This window comes from Peromyscus californicus, unplaced genomic scaffold (assembly GCF_007827085.1).
Source record: "Peromyscus californicus insignis strain IS unplaced genomic scaffold, ASM782708v3 Scaffold_13__1_contigs__length_99412109, whole genome shotgun sequence".
NCBI classification, from domain to species: Eukaryota; Metazoa; Chordata; class Mammalia; order Rodentia; family Cricetidae; genus Peromyscus; species Peromyscus californicus.
In genome coordinates this window covers 81,043,925-81,070,204 of record NW_026294424.1, presented here as the reverse complement: position 1 = coordinate 81,070,204, position 26,280 = coordinate 81,043,925, and the positions used below count along the sequence as shown (strand labels likewise).

Here is a 26,280-nt window from a genome sequence, read left to right as displayed (position 1 = left end):
ATGAGTTCATATAGTTAGGAAATACATTGGAAATGGTTTTTACCTTGGTTTTCCATGTCTTGTCCTTTGGTATATTTGCTATCTCAGACAGTTGTAAGGCCTAGTTGGTTGTAGGGTTCCAACCCGAGCAGGACTGCTAACATTTGTAACATTCAGAGTGCTGTTACTTGTAGCAGTTGGGGAGGTAATAAGTATACAGTTGGAGTTTTGTTCCTTGTAGAAGTTGGGGTGGTGTTATGTGAAGCAGATGGGGTGCTGTCACTTGTCTCAGTTGGGGTAGCATTATTCTTGGTAGCTGAGATAATCTCAGCTGCCACATCATTTGTGGAAGCCTTCTGTTGGAAGGTGCTAAGGGGAGGATGGTATGTTCAACTAGGTCCTCTAAGTGGGAGGGGTCTGCTTCTACAGTCAGGCAGGTGTGATGGGAACTGCTCTACAGTGTCTAGAGCAGTGGTTCTCAACCTTTCTAATGCTGCGACCCTTTAATACACTTCCTCGTATTGTGGTGTTCCCCAAGCATAAAATTATTTTTGTTGCTACTTCATAACTGTAATTTTGCTACTGTTATGAATCATAATGTAAATATTTTTGGAGTTAGAGGTTTGTCAAAGGGGTCACAACCCACAGGTTGAGAATCACTGGTCTAGATTGTGTTAGATTTGGTGACCTTATGTTCTGTGTCCCATCCACTCAGGTGCTAATCCTGGAAGTTGTGAGAGAAGCAGTGTCTTCATGAATTGGGTTGAAAAGGAATCTGTCAGATTCTGTGGAAGAGAGATTCAATGTAGATGTAACCAACCATCTTATTAAATAAGAAACACAGAGCCGATTCAGAGAAGAAAGCCAAGAGGTCAGAACTTAGAGCCTTACCCTTCCTGCTTCAGCCAAGAGAGCTCTCCGAAGAGGGGCCTACTTCCTGTGTGTATGTCTTTAAATAGTCTTTCTGTTCTGCCTTCTCATTGGTTGTAAACCCAAACACATGACTGCCCTCGTCACTGCCTGTCTGTAGAGACTTCCAGGTCTTCTATGGTTGGTATTGAGATTAAAGGCGTGTGTCTCCAATGCTGGCTGTATCCTTGAACACACAGAGATCTACCTAGCTCTGTCTACTAAGTGCTGGGATTAAAGGCGTGTACCACCACCACCACGCTCTTGCTATGGCTCTAATAGCTCTGACCCCCAGGCAACTTTATTTATTAACATACAATTAAAATCACATTTCAGTACAAATAAAATACCACCATAATCCAAGGTCGCTCCAAAAGTGGGTCCCTCAGAGGATGAGAAACAGTCCTTGCTGCATTGTATCACAGGATCCCAGAGGAAGATACCTTGTAGGTAGTGTTTTCCTGTCCCACAGCTGCTCTCAAATAATCATTCCACAAAATTATAAAAGATCTATAATGTTTTAAGCAAGGTTACAAATTTGTGTTGTGCTCCATTCATGGCTATCCTGGGGAGCATGCAGCAGGTTGCTTGTTGTTTGGACTTGCCCGTTAGAGTGCACGGGGTGGGTGGAGGGTGAATTGAAGGGAGGACTCTGTCCATGCATCTTTCTGGGGGTCATTTCAGTGAGTCAGTTAGAATGAGTTGGAATGACTTTTCTAGTTTGTTGTCGGTTGTTCGTGTCTCCCTAGGAGGAGGCATGAAACAAGCAGTCTGGAAGTTACTGATCAATATTCCTTCTCTGTTTTAAGAGCACCCTCTCTCCCTTTTGTCTGTGTGCTCTTCATGATACTGAAGAAGAGGTACGACCAAGAGGCATTTTCTTTCAGTGTGCTAGGTAATTTCTCAGTTGTGATTATACACTAAACACCAAGGAGCTGTCAGAAAACAATACAGAGGTATTTCAGAGCATCCTTTTCCCTCTCTCTGTCTCTCAGTTTCTGTCACTAAGGTAGTGATATATTTAGAAAAAAGCTACAAAACACCACGAGCATAAGAAAAAATATTTGAGGGATAAATGATGTGGTACTTTGTATAAATGTTTCTAAGGAGGTGGAGGAAGAAAACTGGCTTTGTTTAACAACTTCCCTTATGTTCGTCCTCAGTAGGCACAGAAGTGTTCCTATTGTAAAGTTATTTCTGAAGAATTGGTACTTTTAGATATTTATGTTATTAATTAAATATGCATATTTACTTACTAGTTAATTGCTAGACTAATTTTGGTTAATGGCTCTTCTCTCTGTCTCTGTCTCTCTCTTGATGTCTTTGGAGATACAGTAGGCTACTTCAAAGTATGGTACCAAATTGTTAAATAGGCAAGTTTGCAAGAGTAAATATATTGCATGGTATCTCAAAGCATGATTCAATTTATTGAATATGTAACATTCTACTGATATCATAGATCATCAGAGTTAAGTTTGAGGAGAATTATTTATACCGGGTCTAAGAATGTTGGTTGCAACTTCATTATCTTTGATGTATGATTTTTTTTCTTTTTTTAAATTTTTATTTTTAAATCAAAATACAATTATATCTTTTTTCTCCTTTGAGCCCTCCCATGTCCCTCAGTCCCTTCTTCTCAGAGTTCATGGTTTTTTTTCTCTCAGTTGCTACTGTACACACACACACACACACACACACACACACACACAGACACACACAGGCACACAGACACATACACACAGACACACATGCACATACACACACTACACCTGATGATACAATTGATGAGTCCATTTAGTGTTGATTGTAAATATGATTTTAGGGGTTTGTTTTTATTAATAAGACCTTTTTAAGATCCATGTTACACAGAACTGAAAAAAGGTACCAAGGCACATGGCTAAACATAGATAAGAATTATGGGTTAATTTAAGCATAAGAGCTAGTCAGTAATAAGCCTGAGCAAATGGCCAAGCAGTTATAATTAATATTAAGCCTCTGTGTGATTATTTTATAAAAGGCTGCAGGACTGTGAGTGAGAGATTTGTCTCGACCACGGGCCAGGTGGGACACAGAAAACTCCAGACTACAGAGCTGTACTTATCTGTGAGTATTAAGTATTTAAAATGTTGTTAAGAATTATGTTTGTTTAGTAAAGTGGCAGTAGTAGGTTCTCCTCTTATTGTCAGGAACAAGGATAGAATCTCCAGTTAGTGGAAAAATACAGACCCCCATACGACAGGGAACTAGATCATCTTACAGTCAGGTTGCCTAGCAACAGGACATGGAGTCAGAGCCCTTGACCCTTTCACCCTGTAAACATCCTATACAAACATCCTGTCAGCTTGCTCCACCCTATGCAGATAACAGCTTCTTGCTCCCCCCCACCCTGCAGGAACTATATAAACCCTTCTGGAAAAAAATAAAGTGGCACCTTGATCAGAATCTAGACTTGGGGTATTTCCTTGTATCTCCTGTCCCTATCATTCCGTCCTTAGGGTGGTCAAGAACCCGTTGAAGCCCTGTAGATGGGGCATCTTATAGCCATGATCTCATTAGTTCTGGGTAATTGGCTAAGTTTCTTGTTCCAGGTGTAACCCACCCACCACTTTTGAGCAGACCTTCATTCTAAATAGACAGTTGTTGGTTACCACTAAGACATGAGTGCCACTGTTGCAACTTTAGACCAGAAAGTTTTTTTTTTTTGTTCAAAAAGCAAGAAAATGACAAACACTATCTTCACCTAAGCCTTTGGTCACTCTTAAAAGTTTCTCTTGAACTTTTGGTAAATTCTGATTGTAATTGTCTCTTCACTATTGCCAATTTCGTTTCCTCAATCACATCTTTTACAAGTATTCTCTCACACAAATAGGAGTCGTTGGGTAGCTTTAGAAAACAGTTACAGTGTTCCTGAAGTCAGCATGGTACCAGTCAATGTATGATTTTAAAGGCTTTCATGGAAAATCACTGGGAGAACAGCAGACAGGGGAAAGACCGTGGAAGGACATATAGGGTTATAGCTCGTACAAATGACATTTTTTTTTCTCATTCCAATGGCTATTTTGGCATTTGGTCACATGTCACTGCAAGAACATCTGAGAGATATTATCTTCTTGTATGTCCAAAAGAAGGAAACTGACCTTCCTCTGACAATCTGGCTTCATATTATTATTTTCTTTGATCAACATTTCCCTCACTTTAGGTATTTACTGAGGTCTTTGAAGTTATTTCAAAATTACTGTAGGGTGAAGAGGGTTAAGGAAAAATACCCTGACCCTGACTTGACCCCAGGACCTTGAGGTCCCTGAGGTCCAAATGCCACCAATTCCTGAACATGAAATCCCACTAATCCCTTAGCTTGCCCCAGAATCTGACCCCCAAAATTCACCAATCCCAAGTTATCCTGAAAAGCACCCTCCTCAAGAAACTCTGTATAAGTTCTGTATCCTGTTCGGTTTGCTGCTGTTTCTCACCTGGGGCACCACCCTCCAGAATTCTTCCTTCCCTCTAAATCTCCCAAGTGAGGTTTGTTTGGATGGTGTGACACGTTTGCATACTGGAGCCTAGCTGTAACAACTTTCATTGGAGCAGAGGGAAGGGACTAGAACTGTAACACTTTCCCTGGGCAAACATTTCCCTAGATGGGCAGAGTTGTTACACTCCAGGGAACCTGAGCAAGGTTCTAACACTTCTCCAGATCTATACAGAGCAGGGATATAACAATTTCTCTGGGAAACCCTCCTGCCAGAGCCGAGTTGTTACACTTGCATTGGGGAAACCTTTCCCTGGAGCAGGGCTATAAGCTGCTACACTTATGGTGACGTTGTAGTACTCCTTGGCTCCCAAGTGCCAGGATACCTTTCCATCCAAGCTGCAACACTTACAATTATTTTTTTTAGTAAATGTTTCTGTAAGAATTTCTTGATATATATTTACAAAGAATTTTCTGGTCAGTTAACAATTTCATAAGCAGTCTATCAAACTGAGGTTGTGATCACTGGGCTAATGAGAGACATCTGGCTTGGTGTTACTGCATCTGTAACTGGTGATGATGGTCGACATCACAGTAGACATAGCCTCATATGCTTCCATTGTGAAGTGAGAATTACGAAGCAGCACTGAAGATCAGGAAACTAGGAATGTCTAACAGGAATGTAGGTGACATCAGTCTTCATCTTTGAATAGACTCAGCAAGGTCCTGTGTGCTTTGGTGTTGTAATGAGATACTGGAATGTGTACACATAATTTGTTCTTCAAATAAAAAAGGGAATAGTCTAGAAAATCCTGGACCAAAGGAAGGAGGGGGTCGTCTATCAAGTCCTGGTCTAAAAGGAGGATGGGGTGGTCTATCATATCCTGGACCAAAGGAACGGGGAGGAGGAGGAGGCCATCCTCTAGGATCATGTCGTCCTTTGGGGCCTCTGTGACACTGACCAGACTGTGGGAGAAAGGAAATAAACAATTTTAAATTAGATATTTCAGACAATCATCAGCACATACACTTTCTGGGCTAGGTAGAAATTTAAGATGGTTCCTAAAAGTCCCACTCTCCAAAGACATTTGTAGGCCTGATTTTATCAGATACGCTCTTCTAAAACAAGTTCTATAATGCTGGAGGCAGAAGAAGCTAGAGATTTCATGCTGCAGCAGATGGTCTGTTGACTTACAATAAAGGTTCTATGCACTGGGAAGAAACACATGACAACTAGGCTATACTAGATCAGAGTGGCCTCTGGCTCATGGCCAGCAAGAAAGCAGAGATTCATCTCATGGACATTTTCTAGTGTCCGTCAGTATCCATATTTACCCTGGCCTCAATACACACATGTAAGAGTTAGAGGCTAGGATCTAAGAGAGAATACATGGTATTTCATTTTCTGAGCATGGGTTACCGTGTTTTCTACATTTTCTAGTTCTATCCATTTTTTTTCTGAAATTTTCATATTTTATTTTCCTTTAAAGTTGGAAAATAAACTTTAAGGGAGACTGTTGGGAAAATAATAGAACAAAGAAGAAGGAATAATACTGAAACAAAAGGGTCTGGTGTGGGAAAGGGGGAACAGAGACCTGGGTAAGGGGAAAATCCACCCAAATGGAATATGAAAATCCCACAGGAAAACCTGCTACTTTATGTTAATTAAAATATTAATGAACACACCAGGGAGGCTACCTGGAAAACAGGACGCCAAGAAAGACACAGGGATCGCCCAATGACAGAGAAATGGAATGAGATCTACATGAACAGCCTGGACATGAGTGGGGGTAGTGAAAGGCGAGGGTCGAGGGAAAGAGAGCTTGGGGGAGCGGGAGATCCCAGCTGGATCAACAACAGAAAGGGAGAACAAGGAATAGGAGACCATGGTAAATGAAGACCACATGAGAATAGGAAGAAGCAAAGTGCTAGAGAGGCCCACAGAAATCCACAAAGATACCCACACAACAGACTGCTGGCAATGGTCGAGAGACAGCCCGAACTGACCTACTCTGGTGATGGGATGGCCAAACACCCTAATTGTTGTGCTAGAAACCTCATCCAACTACTGAGGGATCTGGATGCAGAGATCCATGACTAGGCCCTGGGTGGATCTCTGGGAGTCCAATTATCGAGAATGAGGAGGGTTTATATGAGCGAGAATTGTTGAGACCAAGGTTGGATAAAGCACAGGGACAAATAGCCAAATGAATGGAAACACATGAACTATGAACCAATGGCTGAGGGGTCCCCACTGGATCAGGCCCTCTGAATGGGTGAGACAGTTGATTGGCTTGATCTGTTTGGGAGGCATCCAGGCAGTGGGACCGGGTCCTGTGCTCATTGCATGAGTTGGCTGTTTGAAACCTGGGGCCTATGCAGGATTGTTTGGCTCGGCCTGGGAGGAGGGGACTAGACCTACCTGGACTGAGTCTACCAGGTTGACCTCAGTCTGTGGGGAAGGCTTTGCCCTGGATGAGATGGGAATGGAGGGTGGGCTGGGGGGAAGGTGTGGGGGACGGGAGGGGGGAGAACAAGAGAGTCCGTGGCTGATATGTAGAACTGAATGGTATTGCAAAATAAAAAAAAAAAAAAAAGAAAAAAAAATATTAATTAACAAAGTCGAGGCCATGCAATACTGCAGTAAAGGGACAGAATTCCATGAACTGTGAAAAGGATAACCTTGAGATGAAGAATGGAGCATACCTTCAGAGTTCCTCCTCTGCCTTGTGTGGCACTTGAGAAGAGAACACAACTAAGCCAAGTGTAGACTACACTATGGTAAACAGGTTTTTTAAAGTCCTAATTGTGGTTATTTATTATGAACAATAGAGAACCGTTACATATTTCTAAGACAAAATCCTGAAAGTCAATCAAGGAAAATGTTTCCTTCTTTGTTCTGAGCATACAGGTCTTTGATGAGAGCTTAGATAGTATTGAAGGGAAAGAAAATATCATGAGCAAAATCTTAAGCTTGGCTGTTAGTAGACCCAGTCACTGAAATCAATCCCAAATGGAAGTAGTTACCATCCAGGATTGGGAAATGTCTGTCTCATTCAGGATCTTAGGGTTGTTCTAGGTTTTAATTTGAATAAAATGCAAACAACGTTATAGAGTTTGTACTTTTCAAAATACGTTATCATAGCAGCAGTGGGAGGTACAGTTATGTTTAACGTGACTTTGTGGAATGGGTAGCTACAATACAACGTGGTAAAAAAAGGCCAAAGGGAGGAAGTCTAGTAGTCTCTGTAGTGTAAAGGCTGTGGTTGGAGTCCTGCCTCTTCCATGTACAGACTGGGACTCTGTAGCATGGTTGAAACAACTCTGTTTCCACCTTTGGCAAATGACATTCATATATGTTTCCACACCCTGGAGTCTACCAGATTAGTTGTGAGATATTGTTAGTCATACCTAAGGCCCTTTTCAGAAAGTCATTTATTGTGAATGATTTAATACTGCCTAGAGTGTCTAAGCAGTGCTGGCCTTGGTGCATCACTTACTGAATACTAAGTGATATTTATTTGCTAGGTTAAATGCCCAGTTTATTGAATTTTCTAAGTACATAAACATGTTGAAATTCAGCTTTAAGTTCAGGTCAAGAAGAGCTACCTGTGCACTTACTGGAGTATGGGAACCCATGTTGTTTATCTGTATAAAAATCTGCATAATGTCTGATAATTGAATATGGGAATCATCAGCCTTCTGTGACCATTAAATTAAACCAGAAATTCAACATGTAATTTAAAGTACTAGAGTGGTGTTTCATTAGTAATTTGCAGCCTCTATGTATTAGGAAAGACAGATAAATAATGTTAAAAATCTGAAGTAAAAGTTAGCAAGAGAATATAGTGTTAGGGATTAATGATTCTTACTAAAGAACCCAAAGGCCCAGGACCAAATATAGTGGTTTCATCTTTGGTGTCTCCTGAAAGTAAGCACAATGGCTGATTAGCATTCCTTTTAAATAAAAAATGGCATTATCTGTGACTTGTCTCAACACATGATGTATGTGTAGTACAGTGTATCTGAAATAATTTTCCTACCTGTATCTTGGACTCAGTATTAGTGGGATATTTAGTCAGCTGATAACATTTGACTGTATAATGAGGGAGCTAATTTTCACATTTGACTTGTGAGCTGATGGCTGGAGAGAATGCCAGATATTTGTCCATGAAGACTCTGAGCAACAGAAACTTTCCAAAGTAAAGCTTTTGGTTAAATAGTAATTATTTCAAAATGGACAATTTTCACTTACACACTTTGTTCTATAATAACATGCTGCTGTAGAATTTTTTGATTAATTACTCTTTAACTTTTTTTTTTCACTAGATATTACGAGCAAAGTTGACCTATTGGTTTTTCCTAGGATATATTGCATATGAAGCTTAAAAAATGAGAAAAATTAATTGTAAATATATATGTTAGAATAATTCTCTTTCAGAGTACACCTGAGAGTAGCCCATCATTATGAATGTTAAAGAACCCTAAGGTAACAAGAAGCAGAAAGGGAATTGTGGACTTTGGTGGACTCACTGTCCCAAGTGATCAACATGAATACATTTCTGTTACTTGCAAAATTTTTCAAAACAGGATAGACTTAATGACGTGGTTTCTTGGAGGCCCTTATTCTTGCAGTGATGTAAAAAGAATATCCCATGAACAGCTCGTTAAGCTATCTCTGTAGCTGGGCAAAATTTAATGCCAGGTTAAATGGCTTTGTATTTATAGGTGCCTACCTTGGAGAAGCTTCTTCTTAGCTGATTAGTCTGCTCGCCAGGAGGACTCTGGTCAGTTATTTCTGAGTGGAGGAAGATGAAGGACAAATGCCCCAGAACTCTCAGCTCTTAAATATGTTGTAGTCTAATTTCATTGGCAATGAAGCAAACACAAGTAGGAACATAAAACAATGTTGGTTGATGCTTTACAGATATTAAGCATCCTTGCCAATTACACATTGTGTTACTGCATGTTCTTTCCATTTCTGAATCCACTCAACCTTTGAGTTGTTTGCTTCCTGAGCTTAAAGATGTTTCTTGCAAGATATAATGTTTCAACTCTCCGTAGACCAGCCTGTTATTTTACCTCCTCTCTAACATCTTGGGTCTTAAGAAACTCCCTTCCAAGATGGAAGATTTTAATGTTGAAGGAAACTGCTACATAACACTTTTCTCATATCATGTGCTACCAACTGTTAGCATGTTTCAGGTACTTGACAGTGTCATTTCCTCTCAGGGCCTACTGGAATGGGCAGCTCTGAGAACATAGAGAGAAATAAAAAAATTATGTAATTCTTGGTTTCAATTTGTCTACTGTTAACTTCACATTTCATGTTAAATTTCACCAGTCAAATGATCAAGACAGTCACCTCTCCAGTGGTGAAAATTATTTGAAGAGAGATACTTTCCCCAGAGGTAGAGAGATTACATTTGTTACGCAGCACCTGCTTCTTTTTGTGGTCCAGGAACTTATAGATAGAGTAGGCGTTGGGGCTGACCTACTGTAAGATAACAAGGCCAAGGAAAGAACAAGAGACCTGGGCCAAGGAAAAACACCTTGACCCTGACTTGATCCCAAGACCCGGACTTGAAATCCTACCAATCCATTGAGCTTGCCCCAGAATCAGGCCACAAAAGCCCACCAATCCCAAACCACCTTGGAAAGCTCCCCTCCAACCCTATGTAAGATCTGTATTTTGTTCAGCTTGTTGCTGCTTCTCACCCTAGTAGCGACAGCCACCCTTCTGGTTTTATCCTTCCCAGTAAATCTCTCAAGTGAGGTTTGTTTTGCCATGTGGCACTTTCACTGGAGTGGAGCCCAGATGTAATAACTTTCACAGGAGCCAGAGCAGAGTAGAGCTATAACACTTTAGCTGGGGAAACAGCCTAGAGGAGCAGAGTTCTTACACTTTGGGGGACCTGAGCAGAACTATAACATTTCTGCTTCCTGGAGCTGGGGAAACTTTCCCCTAGCAGAGCAGCACTGTAACAACTTCCCCAATGAAACCCTCCCCTGCTGGAGCATAGTGGTTATACTTGCATTGGGGAAACCTTTCCCCAGAGCAGGGCTGTAAGCTGCTGATCTTACAGTGACTTTTTGGTATTCCTTGGCTCCAGACTGCCAGGATACCTTTTTTATCTGAGCTGCAATGCTTCCACCTACTCCAGGCACTGGATCTGGGCTGGGATGGCAGCCTAGTTTGTCAGGTGTGCTGGCTGGCATACTCTCCTGGGCAGCTGATTGCTATAGTTTTGTTCTCTTTCCTTTCATGATTTAATCATCTTTAAACCATCTTCCCCACAAACTTTAAGGAGAAGTTTCCCCCTTCTCTCACCGTGACAATTGTCCTGTTTGTTTGGTCTATGTGTGTTTCCTTCATGACTGAATTTTTATCTGTCTTTCTTCCTTTCCTGATGTTTTTCTCCCTCTAGTTCTGCTCTCCTCTCTCCCCCACTTCTTTTCTTTTGTTTTCCCCTGGCTTTAGAAATGTTTTACCGAGGACACTTGCTCAGCTATGTTCATAGCAGCATTATTCATAATAACCAGAACCTGGCAACAACCTAGATGCCCCATGACTGAATATTGGATACAAAGAATGTGGTACATTTACAGAACGGGGTATTACTCAGTTGTGAAAAAAAAAAACAATGACCTCATGAAATTTGCCGGCAAATGGATGGAACTAGAAAAATTGTTCTGACTGAGGTAACCCAGACCCGGAAAGAGAAACATGATATGTACTCACTCACAAGTAGATATTAGGAATGAAGTATAAAATAACCAGCCTACCATCCACAACCCCAGAGAGGCTAGATAACAAGGAAGACCCAAAGAGGGATGCATGGATTTCCTTGGGATGTGGAAATAGAAGATATCTTCTGGGTAAACTGGGGGTGGTGTTGTGGGAGATACAGAGATGGGAACTTGAGAGGAACTGGTTGGGCAGGCTGGGCACTGTAGGCAGGTTGCGGGTAAGACAGAGGGGGAGAGTAATGAAAGGGTCTTCTTGATAGGGGTGACCATTTTGATGTTAGGGAGAAATCTAGTGCCAGGTAAACCACAAGGATGACCCCAGCTAAGACTTCCTAGCAATAGTGGCGAGGGTGCATGAACTGGGAAGAGGAATTATAAGAGCCAAGGGGTTCAAGGTCATGACAAGGGAACCCACAGAGACAACTGACCTGAGCTCCTGGGATCTCATGGACTCTGGATCAAAAGCCAAGGACCTTGCATGAGACCTTCCTAGGCCCTCTGCATGTTGTGTGACAGTTTTGTAGCTTGGTCTGTTTGTAAGGTTCCTAAGAGTGAGATCAGGACCTGTTCCTGGCTTTTACGTGGCTTTTGGGAACCTGTTCCCCAGGCTGGATTACCTCGCCGAGCCTTGATGCAGGGGGAGGAGCTTGGTCCTGCCCCAGCTTTGTGTCAAGCTTTGTTCAAGCCCTTGGGAGGCCCGCCCCTTTCTGAATGGAGATGGGGGAGGAGTGGATGGGGATCGAGGTAGATGGGAAGAGGGTTAGGGTGAGATGAGGGGAAGGGGAGGGGAGGAGGGAGGGGGGAAGTGTGGTCCCTATGTAAGATAAATGAAAAGTTAATTAAATTAAAAAAAAAAAAGAAATTGTTTTACCCAGAGGTATACATGGGAGACCTTGTGTTACAAAGAAAATTATGTTCTGAGTGACTGTAATGATAAAGACAACACTATTTGCATTAAAATTGAATATAAAAAAACCTCAGGATAAAAAAATACAGACTCCTTTAAAAACTCCAGGATAAGTGAGAAGGGGTGGCCATGGTAGCTGCCCAGCAGCAAAGGTGTCTGAGACAGAGCCTGTCCCCTGCTTTGAATGAGCCCAGCTAGGACTGAGCCAGCCTAGGGTGAGCTGGAGGCAGCATCAACAGTGTGAGTGTGGGCCTCCTGGAGCCTCAGCCAGGCAAGCAGGGAGTGGGAGGGGCATGTTTTGGTTCCCATCATGGCTGTCACTCAGTTTGGGTTCTTTAAAGTTTGTACCTGCCTAGCAACCCTGTTCTCCTTCCCAAAGAGAATAATATTCAGATCTGACATAGGAAGGAAATTAACTGGAGATCAAATAGCTTTGCCCACCACAGCTGATTATTCCTCTGTCCCTAAGCAGACAGATGTGGAGGAGTGGACTTCCTGGGATGAAGATGCACCCACAAGTGTGAAGACTGATGGAGGGAATGGGACTGTAGCAACACAACAAAGTTCTCTGGAACAACAGGAACCTGTTTCAGGGACATGACACCAGCTATAAGGAAAACTCAGAACACCCTCATTAAGAAGAGAGAGGCATTAGATTTTGGTATCCCAAATGATAGCACAGGTTTTATCTTTATAAAAGGAGATTGCCTTTTATCTTTCAATCTTCATAACTTAGATACCTGGCAAGAAAATATTGGTGCATGGGACGAGGAAGACGATGCAGCTTGGCAATCAGAAGAAGTTCTGAGGTAGCAGAAAATTGCAGACAGAGAAAAGAGAACAGCAAAGAAAGAAGATGGAGAAGGAATCTTAGTGTCTGATGAAGAAGAAGCAAAACAAAAACAGTGTGAAAATTTTCTAACACACACTTGTCCATCACATCCCAGTGCCAATAAGAGAAATCTGGGTCCTCAGCCTACAGGACAAGCATTTGTATAGACTGGAGATAATTTTCATAATACAAATGTAATATTTGATCCTAATGTGTTTATTGAGGCATCCAGGACACCAGAATCTCCCACAATGCCTTGAGCTGTTAATAATCAAGACTTAAAATGCAAGAATAATGAAACAATTATTTTCTTCAACATGATTCAAATATAAGACAATTGTTTACTGTAGAGAAGTTATTTCAAGTGGCATATACCAGACCAGCACCTCCCCAGCTAGTCTTTCTAGCTGAGTTAATTGGGTGAAAACCAAAAACAACAACAACCTCCAGGATGAGTTCAACACAAACCTGACAAAGAACATTCCAGAGGCTTCCCAGTTAGATTCTCCATTGCATAAACCCTGAATACATTTGCAGATTATCTTCACTGAGATGTGAAGAATGTGAATGCACACCACTGCTCTTCACTCAGACCACAGTGACTTGGTGTGAACTACCAGTCTCTTCATAGCACCAAAGCCTAGAGTGAGTTTTACCATTCCTTTCTTACTGTGTTACCACAGGCAGTTGATTAATCTCTATTTGCTCCCGTGTCAAGGTCTGGAGAATGTCAATGATGACAGGAATTATATAGAGTGGTGCTTAGTTTGAAATAATTTACCATGAGTTAAGCTTCTAGAATAGAGTTTGGCACATGCAAGCAAGGTGTGACATACACAATAATCTTCCATGGTGAAAACTTTTAGAAATTTTTTCTAATACAGGGTCTCACTATGAAGCTCTGTCTATTCCAGAATTCACTATATAGACCAGGCCGTTCTTAAACTCAAGGAGGTCAGCCTGCCTCTGCCTCCCAAGTGCTGGGATTAAAGATGTGCACCACCATGCCCAGCTGCAACTATCCATTTTTAAGAGATTAAGTCTCCATTACATATTCTGTCACTGATGATTGATATGACGTAATTTTCCCCTTTTGTACCTATGTTCTACTTTCATGGATGACCTCTGTTTCTTGGTATTAGGAACCACTTGACAACATGTCATGCATTTTATCCATTGTTACATGATACAATTTCATTTGGAACTAAATGATGGAGGAGGCCATCCACTCTTCAAATCTATGCATTTTGTATTTGTTTATATAGTAGTAGCTCTTCTTCCTCCAGTCTTTTTCTATTATTTATTTATTTTTTTGCAATGATTCCCTTTAAAAATAATTTCCTTGCTCCAGGAATGGGAAAGGGTTATGATCTCCTGGGCAAACTGGGAGTTAGGAATAGAGAGGGGAGGGGATGGGAAGTGGGTACATGAGGACTTGAGATGGCTGAGTTAGGGGAAAGATGAGGAGGGAGAGCAATGAAAGAGATATCTTGACAGAAAGTACCATTAAGGGGATGTGGAGACATCTGCAGCTAGGGAAAAATCTCAGGAACTTACAAGACTGTCCCCAGCTAAGACTCATAGCAATGGTGGAGAAGGTGCTTGAACTAGCCTTCCCTTGCACTCAGATTGGTGTCTACTCTAATTGTCATCATAGAACCTACATCCAGTGACTGATGGAAGCAGATGCAGAGACCCACAGCCAACACTTGGCCAAGATCCTGGAGATGAGTTGAAGAGAGGAAGGAAGGATTATAGGAGCTGTTGAGGAAGCCTCTCTAATGACAATTGGGCTAGGCACCAGTTTATGAGTATAGTAGAATCATTTCATTGACTTCATTTTTCACCAATCAGTGAGGATCTACCCTAGGTCTCTGGGCTATCTAGTTTCCAGTTCCTGGTATCCAAGTAGTTCCTGGCCATCCAGGCAGTGTCAGGCCTGGACTCCCACAAACTGACTGAGAAAGAAATCAGGTAAGCAACACCCTTCACAATAGCCAAATAAACTCATACCCGTCAGTGACTACCATACCTAAAAGAGCATCAATCCTGGAGAGCTGTCTGGGTGGTGGGCTTTAGGCAGTAGCCTTCTGTATCTCAGTGAGCTCTGCGTGCATTACCTCTCTAGGAGGACTTTGATCTAGGTGTCTGAGAGCCAATAAAACCTGTAGGGTTGCCTTTGTGGCCACCCGCTGTTGGTGAACCTGTTGTAGAAGACTTTTGAACAGGAGAAGGATTAGTCAAATATTCAATCTCAAGGACATTGGTGGGACCCTAGTCATATTTATTGTGCTAATTGAAGTCTTTCTGGTGATGCATTAGTGACCTTGTAGGGGGTGAAGCAATTGCTTGATATCTAGGGTCAAGTGCCAGTAATGACATAATCCTTATTAATGCTGCAGTAGTGGGGCACATCATATATTACCCCTCTGTAGCTTCTTCTTTGATGAAAGTCTCTTGCTCTGCTGCTGGATGCACATCTCTGGAGGGTATCCATATCAGCATGGTGGTATTCTGGGGAAAAATGCAAGCATACCCTCGCCTCCAGGTTAATAGAGGAGTACGGTGTTGCTATTGAAGGGTGATAGGATCCCTCCAACGCACCAAGGGCAATGGTGTCTCCCAAGGCAGGTAAATAAGCATGTTGTCCAATTTGGGCTTGTGTGACAGGGTTAACTGTTGGGATCAGAATGGCTCTGACCCCTCTAAGATTGCCCCACCTCCCCTGTTCTGAGTGCGCTGAGGTCAGGCTGTTCTGCCGATGTTTTGCTGTTTGGTATATCTCATGGTTTGGCAGCTGTGACTTCCTGGGGCATGCTGACCATTCCTTGACCCTGGGTGCTTGATAAACAATTTTGTTTGTTCCTCCTGAAAGGGTATATAAGATAGGGAAGAAAGAATAGAGTACTGATGCTTGCAACTTGACTGGTGTGTGCTGTGTTCATCCCGACTTCCCTCACCAGGTTTTGGGCCCAATTGCCATGCAGGCACGGCAGGTGGAGGTCTCTCCGAGACCTGGAAAGAGGGGTTTGAAGGATGGGGTCGCTCCTGGGTTAGCAAACGGAGTGAATTGGGGATACGAGTAATTAAGGTACGTACCATGGGGAACGCTACAAGTAAATCTCAGATGGCCACTGAGATCACTAAGGTTTTAAAACAGCAAGGAACAGAAATTAAGCCAAGTACTGCAGCCGCATTTGTTACAATTGTTGCAGAAGTCAGTCCTTGGTTTTTAACTGGAGGGGGATTGAATATCCCTGATTGGGAACAAGTGAAACAGGACTTACAAAGGGCCCTTCATGAGAGGGGCCCAGATAACTTACCTATAGCTACATTTTCCTTATGGAGATTAGTTAAAGATGCCTTGCTAACAGAGAAAGTTAAAGTACAAGAACAATTTGCTGAGGTTACTAGACTTTTATTGAGGTTCAAGAGAAAGAAACTAAAAAATCTGTAAGCACTGTTGATGAGAAATCAGACGTGTTATGGGGCATGGAGACCAAGTTGTCAGAATCAGAAGGAGAGGACTCAGAGGAGGAGAGATTAAAACAAGAAATCAAGGAGTTAAAGAAAAAATTAAAACAATATAAAGTAAAATCAAAAGACAGTTCAGGGGGATACATAGCCCTATTTTCCTTCTATTTGTGCTAGTAATTGGACTACGGGACGTCCGTCGGCTTGTATACCTATGGATAAAACTTTAATGATTCTATTCCATCTCATCCTGACTTTTGAGGAGTCTGTTAAAGTCAGTTATTCTTCTGGGAAAAATTTTTAGCATTTCCTCCTTTCCCTGTTTATTAACTCCTTTCCTTTTTGCAGTGTGGGATGATACTGGGGCGGGAGGGGGTGCTTTATTAAAATTGTTCTTTTCAGAATTGCAGCCTTAGCAGTTGCTGGCTTGATGAAGATAATGCGTTAGTTATGAAGAATTCCTGCTGCCATTCCGATGCTGATGGAAGCATCTTCCCAGTTTCCTGTACAATTGTATAGAACAAAGAGGTTTTGGAATCACTGCCGCCGTTGTTACTGCCGTTGCTGTTTCTGCTGTTGCTGCCGCTACTGCAGGAATTGCCCTTTCTCAAAATACCCAGCAAGCTGATGTGGTGAAAAGAGTCTCTAATGCTTTGGACATTCAAAATCAGATAAATGGACATGTACATTCTGGACTGCCAACACTTAATCAACAGATGGTGTTGGTACAAGAACAATTTGATTTGTTATGGACTCAACAACATTCGACCTGCTCTCAGATGTACATATCTATGTGTGTGACCCTGGGGAGGGTTGTTGATGCCTCTCATGAAGTTTGGAGGCTGAGTGGGTATGTTTCAGGGTCCTTGGGTATGACATTTGTGGATTTTGCTGTGCAGCTTTTTCATGCCATACAGGCCATTGATGATGCCTGAGTTCTTCCAATTTCAGATATTGGATGGTGGGGTTGGGTGGCCCAGGTTGGAGGCTGGTTTAAAAAATGGTCAGGATCGCTTGCTATGGCAATCCTAGGATGTCTTGGAATCCGGGTATGCTTCTGGGCCCTCTGCCAACTTAAAACGCAATTTATCATTCATGCAGGTGTCACCCGACAGGCCCCGCTAGCTATCTCAGCACATACTGAATCCACTCAAGTGTGGATTCAGAAGCTTAATAAGCGGTAACCAGAGATGGGTAACTTCCTAGGATAGCATGGGCGCCTAAGACAGGAAGTATGGAGGGCACTTTCCTATGACGGGTAAGTTCATGCTACCGGGTTGACCTAAGACAGGTGCCACTTAAATAAATAAAAAGGGAGGAAATGTTGGGATCGGAATGGCTCTGACCCCTCTAAGATTGCCCCACCTCCCCTGTTCTGAGTGCGCTGAGGTCAGGCTGTTCTGCGGATGTTTTGCTGTTTGGTATATCTCGTGGTTTGGCAGCTGTGGCCTCCTGGGGCATGCTGACCATTCCTTGACCCTGGGTGCTTGATAAACAATTTTGTTTGTTCCTCCTGAAAGGGTATATAAGATAAAAAATAAATAAATAAAGAGAGTCCTGATGCTTGCAACTTGACTGGTGTGTGCTGTGTTCATCCCGACTTCCCTCGCCAGGTTTTGGGCCTAATTGCCGTGCAGGCACGGCAGTTAATATATGGTCCTCAGCCCATGAGCATCTCAAGAGAAACTGTGATGTTGTACTCTATATTAAGACAAGCCTGAGCCTCAGCCTTGTCATCATAGGCAGCTCACCAATTAAGGAAGACCAAAGGCTCCAACACAGCCTTCATCAAATGGTGCCAGTCATATTAAGTCTGTAAATGTATTGCCCATTGTTGTAGGACTTGCTCAAAACACAGCAAGTCAGGATCCGATTCATTAGCAGCTTTACGGACCAAAGACAGGTCGGCAAGAGAGGTAGGTATTCAAGGCTGGTTGGCCACATTGGGGCCCACATTAACTGGAAACGCCATGGCGGGCATGTGCAGCGTGCAGTGCCGTAGGTGGAATAGGCTAGGAGGTATGCAGAGCAGCTGGCTCGGCAGGCAGACATCCAGGCAAATCACTCTATGGATACTGCAGTGGTGGGTAGCCGCTGGAGGCATGGGGGGAGCAGAGAGAGGGGCTGCTGGTGTAGGCTTGGGCGCTACCACAATCACAATCATTTCCTCTCTCTTTCCATCCCTTTCCTTTCCTTTATGCCTATTCTCATCCATTTCCTTGTCAGCAGAGGCAGAGGAAATATCAGTCATGGACGGAATGAAGGTGATAGATAAGTTGGTGTTACATTGTTCCTGGAAGTGCTTACTGTGGGCCTTAATGACCTCCTCAGTAGAGGAGGACTTTAGGCCAGCGATTATAGCCAACAAAATCGGCATAAAAAACAATTGGAGGGCTATTCCTGAGGCCACTTCCCCTTTTCTGGCTAGGAACAGAACTCTCATCCAAAGATCAGGTTCCCACATATTCTCTGAAGAGATCCATGGAGCAAGCACTCTTAACTGCTGAGTCATCTCTCCAGGCATCACAACCCACAAGCACATGCATGCACTCATGAACACACACACACACACACACACACACACACACACACACACACACACAACTAAAAATAGTCAGACTGTGGCTCCATTTCCTGAGGGTCCAGCCCTTATATGGAAATGCCAGGTGAGCCTGGACAAAAGCATGTGCCACTCTACTGCACAGATGGATTCACAAACAAGACAAACAACAAGAAGAAAGGGGGGTCCCAGCATTTACCTGCTGAAGGGACCAAAAGCTCGCAATGTAGAGGGCCCATTCACGGAAACATAACACTCAAGGGGTGCACAACCGCCACTGCATGTGAGGAAAGGGAGACAAACAGGTCCCTGTTTGGGTGCCAGATGTGGCAGGGTCCTGTGCTGTTGTTCCCTTTGGGGGAGTGGGCCAAGTAGACACAGAGTCAATGACACAGACTCTGGGAGAATGTTGAAACAACAAGTTCAGTTTATTCAGGAAGAGGCAAGCCTTATATACCTTCCACACCGCCCTGGGTTGGAGGTCTGACTTCTACAGTCTAGCAGGTGTGATGGGAACTGCTCTACAGTGTCTAGAACAGTGGTTCCCAACTTTTCTAATGCTGTGACCCTTTAATACACTTCCTCATGTTGTGGTGACCCCCAACAATAACATTATTTTTGTTACCACTTCATAACTGTAGTTTTGCTACTGTTATGAATCATAATGTAAATATTTGGAGATGGAGGCTTGTGTAAGGGGTCGCAGCCCACAGGTTGAGAACCACTGGTCTAGATTGTGTTAGATTTTGTGACCTTTTGCTCTTTGTCCCATCCTCTCAGGCGCTAATCTTGGAAGCTGTGATAGAAGCAATATCTTCATGAACTGGGTTGAAAAGCAACCTTTGAGATTCTTTGGTGGATAAATCCAAAGATGCTCCAAAAGTGGGTCCCTCAGAAGATGGGAAAGAGTTCTTGCTGCATTGTATCAAAGGGCCACAGAGGAAAATACCTTCCATGGATAAATCCTAAAACTCACTGTCTTGAAATTTTCAATGCAATACCTCTTACTTCATAGGGGATAAGAGATAGTTTGTTCTGGGGCCATATATGTGTGACCATAGCCAGTATTCACCGATTTAAGTTACCCCAAATTACAGATTCCCATGTGGCAAAAATTTCATGAAATTTTTATGACAACAGAACAAAAAAGTTACAAATCAAGAGGCACTTTTCAAATACATTGGTGGAGACATCAGGTAGGTGGGGTACAGTAAATTGTGGAACTCTTTCCTGTGGCCTCAGATGCTATCTGATGATGTCAGTCTTTTGGATGGTAGTAGCTTGAAGTCTGCTAATATGTTCCAAAGGTTTTACTGCTTAGTCATAAGATTGTTTTTTTTTCAGGTACAGAATATGCAAATAATCCCAGTTAGGGAGGCTCTAGGTATACCAAGATAAATTGTAATTAACTCTGGACCTGTAACATGGCATTCTATTCACAGTCATTGAAGTTATCAGTTGATCAATACTGCAGAAGCTTTGTTGTAAAGTGTGGTTCTTTGTAGGAGTATATTTGCAGCAGTGAATCTTAAACGAGGTACTGAAGTGACCAAGGTAACAGTATCTTTTCCTCATCTTGCCCTAATTCCAATTTGACTTAACTCCTCTTTTTAGCCCCTAAAACTTCTGAGCAGTTACAGCTGCCTTGGCAGCACATTTGAGGCTTTCCATGACCCTGACCACAGTGGCTCAGGTGTATAACCAAAACAAATGTTCCTGGTTCCCCTGATCTACACCCAGCAATAATGTCATTGTATTATTTCCCTTTGTAAGCCATGTACCCCTGAGCTTCCATGCCAAGAGTTCTTTTTTTTTAGTTTTTTTTATTAAGAAAAATTTTTTCATTTCATTTTACACACCAATCAAAGATCCCCCTCTTCCCTCCTCCCACCTCCCAGCCTACCCCCAACACCCCCCACAAGAAGGCAAGGCCTCCCATGGGGAAGCACATCCAATAGAGGCAGGTCCAAGCCCCTCCCCCTGCATCAAGGCTGTGCCAGGTGTCCCATCATAGGTACTGGGCTCCAAAAAGCCCGCTCCTGCACCAGGGATGGATTCTAATCCCACCGCCAGGGCCCACTCCTCCCAAGCATATCAAGCTACCCAATTGCCTTGCCACGCAGAGGGCCTAGTCCAGTCCCATGCAGGCTCCACAGCCATTGATCCAACTTTCATGAGTTTCCACTAGTTTGGTTTGGTCATCTCTGCAGGTTTCCCTATCATGAACTTGATGGACTTGCTCATAGAATCTCTCTTCTCTCTCTCTGACTGGACTCCTGGAACTCTGCCTGGTGTTTCCATGCCAAGAGTTCTTTAAGGCAAGAGCCTGCTCTTAGTTGTTGGCTAATAAAGGACTCTAATTTGTCTTTATAGGCATGATGATATGTAAATTTATGGCCTGAGCTAGAAGAGTATCTTTCATCTTTAAGATATTATAACTTGGTTAGGTAAGGGTGTTTAGGTGAATGAATCTAAAAATATAGAGCACCAAGGACATCTCCATGTTTGGAAGTTCTTATCACACCTAGATTTTCTTTACTTAGGTGACCCACATGAAAAGCTTTCATAGCTTACAAGCTTATTATATAGTGCTTATTTTAAAAATTTAATTAACTAGCTAGTTTATTTTGTGTGTGTGTATGTGTGCTCATGCACGTGGGTAATCCAGGGGTGTGGTTACATGTGTGTGCAGTGTTCACAAGTATCAGAGGGCAATGTCCCACGTGGGCTGGCTGTCAGCTGTCTTCCACCTTTTGTTTTGAGACAAGGTCTCTCATTGACCTAAAGATTTATCATGTAGGCTGAGTCAGCTGGCAGTGAAGCTCCAGGAATTCTTACATCTCTGCTTTTCATCTTATGACCCTGGGATTACAGGAGTGTGTTGTTGTTCCTGGCTTTTTACATGGGTTCTATGTCTCTAACCTTGGGACCTCGTGCTTGTGAGGTGGAGCCTCCATGGATGGCTCACCTTTCTGGTCTCTTACACGGCTCCCTTTAATCATTTTCTGCCTCACGCATTTCTTCTTTTGAAGAATCCACTGGGACTAACTTTTATGTAGGTGTGCTACTGCAGAAGTAGAATCTGTCTGCATACCCTATTTAAAATCTAAAACTTAAAAGACTGTAGTGTTATGTTTACACAACTTTAGCAGTCAAAAGATTACTAATATCTAGGACAGAGGGTGAAACATGGCATTCACATTCGCAGATTGACAGAAAACCCACAGAGAAGCTGAAATGAAGCCATTAGGCAGAAATTAAACAGCTCTTGATCAATCAAACAAGCTGCATGTGTACTTTGTGATGAGGAGAGGAAGAACATGTATTCTACACTTATTGATAAGCAAGTATTTATGGTCAAGATGACAACAGGTAGAATCAGAGTCCTCATCTTGTTGGAGATTCCCCTAGGACAAGACAGAAAGACTGTCATTGGTGATACTGAGACAAATACAAATTTATTCACTGCATAATATTAACCAAAGAAAATAATTTATGCCTAATTGGTATACCTATGGCCTATATACGTTTATGATGTAAGATGAATTTATCAAGTTGTAAGTAAAATATCAAGGCTAAAAGAAATGAACAAGATTCAAGAATTGTGTATTAAAAAAATGACATGAGGTATGAAAAACACAGAGAAAAGTCATTGTTTTATTGTCTCAAATTCACACATTGAGTTAATCTTTGGAGCTATGATTTTGTGGTTACTAGAGTGTTATTTTAAAAGATGTTACTTAAGCAAGCAGGGTATGTGAGGAAATGTGCTAATGCCAGCATCCTGTCACTCAAACTTTGTTTTAACTGAGGAAGTTTTGCAAGCTGATGACAGGATACAAAAGAAACATTTAATGCCACTCATAGCTGTAACTTACAAATTCTTAGTGTTAATACATTAGGCAGTTGGTAAAACCCCAATGACATCCATTCCAGTGCTGCTCTCCATGAAAAAATGGAAGCACTGATAGTTATGTGGACTTTTTAGAAGTTTGAAAAATGCAGTATTAAATGTCTAACACACTGTATTTGAGTTTTCTAAATACATGAATGTAAAGTATAAACAGATATGAAAACAAAGGTATTTTGAGGAATGATTGACGTATGGATTTTCTGTTGTAAATTTTTTGTAATCCTTGGTAGATTTAATAAATTGAACATAAAAATCCCCATGTAAATTCTACTCTAGTCTCCTTCTGCCTCCAATTTTTGATTTTTACATACTTAAACAGAAAACTCTATCAATTTGTATCTGAAAAATATCTGTAAAGTTAGACGTATGAAAGGTGTGTGTTAATTTTGCCATCAGTCTTACATTTGTTATTTACAAGAAACAAACTTTTGAAAGTTTTAATTATCTTTTGTGATCATTATGATGAGATTCTCTTAACCAAGCCAAATGAGAAAACTCCACAACTTTCCAACTCCAGTTATTTGAAGCTTGTTTTTATATCTATCTATCTATCTATCTATCTATCTATCTATCTATCTATCTATCTATCTATCTATCTATATCTATTTATACATATCTTCATAATTTTGCAATCACAAAAGATGCTTCACTTATGGATCAACCTTTTTTGTTTTTGCTAGGCTTTACTCAGTTAATGCTTTTCCTAAAAGTGAAGAATGACAAAGACAACTTCTAATCTTTACATTAAAACAACTTAACTAACGAAGAACTATGAACTTTTGACGGTGACTTTTTCTATGGGGTGTGTCTTTGTGATTCTGAGGGAAGGCCGCTTGACCTACCAGTCACAAAAATTGGCTGAGTTGTCACATCCTGGTTATGTTACCCAAACTATCAGAGGGTAATTTTTATAACTTTCAAAATGAAGTGATTAATTTATTTTGTAGAAAAATCATATTTGAATGCTCTAAAAATAACAAAAAATTCAATTAATGAATGATTCTGTATTGTGTGAAGCAGTTGTAATAGTAAAAATACGAGGCATACTTTGCTATTTCTTTACCTTTTTCTTTGTAATAAATGAAGTAAATAGAATGGAAACAACTCACTGGTAAGAAGGAAGCAGACCCAATCATTTCTTGTATAAACACAAAATGTTAGTTAATGTCTTAGAAGCCCATATTAAAGCTTCCTGGCATTCCAGACAGCAAGCAGTGTTCATCATTACCAAAATTATTGTTGTTTAACAAAAGTGAATACAATTCACAGGTGACAACTTCTTGAAGCATGCCTCTCCATTTTTTAATTATAAAATTGCTGACCTTAAAACTCTATGAAAAGCAAGGCTTGGGATTTTACAGCGTTTTTACTATTTATAAACTAGATATAACCAAAGTCTAAAAGGAGGCTGATTGCAAAGCCTGTGAAATTTGAAACAATGGCCACAACCACGTACCAAGTAGCTCTGTTTCCTGCCTGTCCAGTTTGTGTCTGCTCCCTCAGCCTCTGCAGTCTGGAGGCTTCAGAGAAGAGACAGGAGATGCTTGCCTTATGCAAGATTCCTTTTCTCCTTCGTCTCTTTCTATATTGCTAAGCAAGATATTATTACAATTATTTTACCATTTGCTTCTGGGCTAATCCAAACTAGTTCCTACAACACAGGGGAGTGGTACAGTCTTCAAAAGTTGACATTTGTCTTTTTATTGTTTTTCAGTGAATTTCATTATGTGTGCGCTTCAGAAAACCTGAGGCTTGTTGACAGTAATGTTTAACTTCTGTTAAGAGAACTTTTAATTTTTGCAGTGAATAAACTGCAGACACTCTGTCATTATCAGGTAGTTAGTGCGTTAATTCCAGTGAAGCTAGCTCAGGGTATATTAACTAGTAGGTATATGTGACATTTTAACTATATCTATATATAGCGTGGGGTTAATTTTATGTGTCAAGTGGTGTGTTGTTTTGCTAAATACTAGCCTATCAGTTATTTACTATGAAGACTTTTTAAAAAGATGTGATTATCATTTACACCAAGTTCAACTAGGATGAGCTCCATAATGTAGGTGTGTCTAAGGATGAAAATAGTTTCTAGATGACAGTAACACAGAACTCTGTCGGAGTTTCTTACCTGTTGGCAGACCATGTGGAATTCAGACTCCATTCTGCAGCAACATCTCTTACATGGATTTCCAGCCAGTGTCTCTTCCTCTGTCTCTCTGTCTGTCTGTCTCTGCCTCTGTGTGTCTGTCTCTCTGTATCCTAGTGTGTTGTTTCTCTAGAGAGATTACTTGAGTATAGAAATATATGTGATATAGCCAAATTACGTTATAAAAATTACATTATAAAATGACACTATAAAAATATAAAAAAATTTACTTGATCTTGGGATGAAGAAAAGGTTATAGGAATGGGGGAAGATTGATTCCTATGCTCTTTAAAATGTAAAGATATTTATTATGACAACAACTTCAAATTTACTGGGTATGAGAAACGAGAGGCAGAAGGCCTCCCATGTACTTTTCCTTTCTTTCAAATTAGTGGCCTCTTTTTTCCATTAATTATTGTTAGATGCCTACATGTATATGTACATACATATATATTCCGAAATACAATCTGCTCAGTCTGTATAATGTTACTTGTATGTATGTTGACAGGGATGATCATTTGGTATTGGACAACAAATTGGTGTGCTCTTCCATGGGGAAGATTATTTCTCCTACTCCCAGAATTTCTTAGTTGCCTGAAGCTCTTTGTGTAGGGTTGAAGCCATGTGGCGGGAGGGCTTTTCCTGTCCACTTTGGTATGTCTTACTGTTGTTCTTGTTCAGCTCATGCTTTGGTAGTCATGTTGGTGAGATTTTCTGGGCATTTCTCTTTGGGAAGTAGTTATGTAACAAGGGTCTTTTCATTGCCAAATATAATGCAATTTTCTTCCAGTTATCTTGTTTTTGGATTATATATTAGTTATGTTTTGTATATAATTTTGACTATTCATTGTGTTGTGTATGTTAATCTTATGTTTTGTTTTCTGTTATATGCTTAGATGAATTCATTATCCTTATTTGGGGAAATGCATTTTTCTAAGTTTTAAAATATAGTTTAAACAGTATTCCAATTTATTTTTTCCCCAAGTACTTGATTGTTTGAGAGATGAGCCATGATATCCATGATCAGAAGTATTCTTTGTCTCATATTAAATGTTTGTATAATAATGTGTTTCTGGGTTTAAACACAGTACTAGTCCAGAGTCTATTTAAACTTCCTCTTTCATATATGATATTTGCTATTTACTCAGTGTTTTGGCATGTTTTAATTTCTTCAGTTTAAAAAAAGGAAATTATGGATCTTTGCAGATTAATGCTGTTTCTGTTTTGTAAGCAAGACTTTAGTTTTTCTTGTATGAACCTTAAGAATTCTGTACCAGAATATCAAACACATCACACACAGTAAATGGTTTGCTTGCAGAATGATTTATTGAGGAGGATCAACAC

The 26,280-nt window shown here is 41.2% G+C and overlaps 1 pseudogene; it reads left to right on the top strand.

The window, feature by feature from the left end:
* Nucleotides 1–12,324: 12,324 nt before the first annotated feature.
* On the top strand, nt 12,325–12,936 carry LOC128108790 (receptor-binding cancer antigen expressed on SiSo cells-like; annotated as a pseudogene).
* The last annotated feature ends 13,344 nt before the right edge of the window (nt 12,937–26,280 follow it).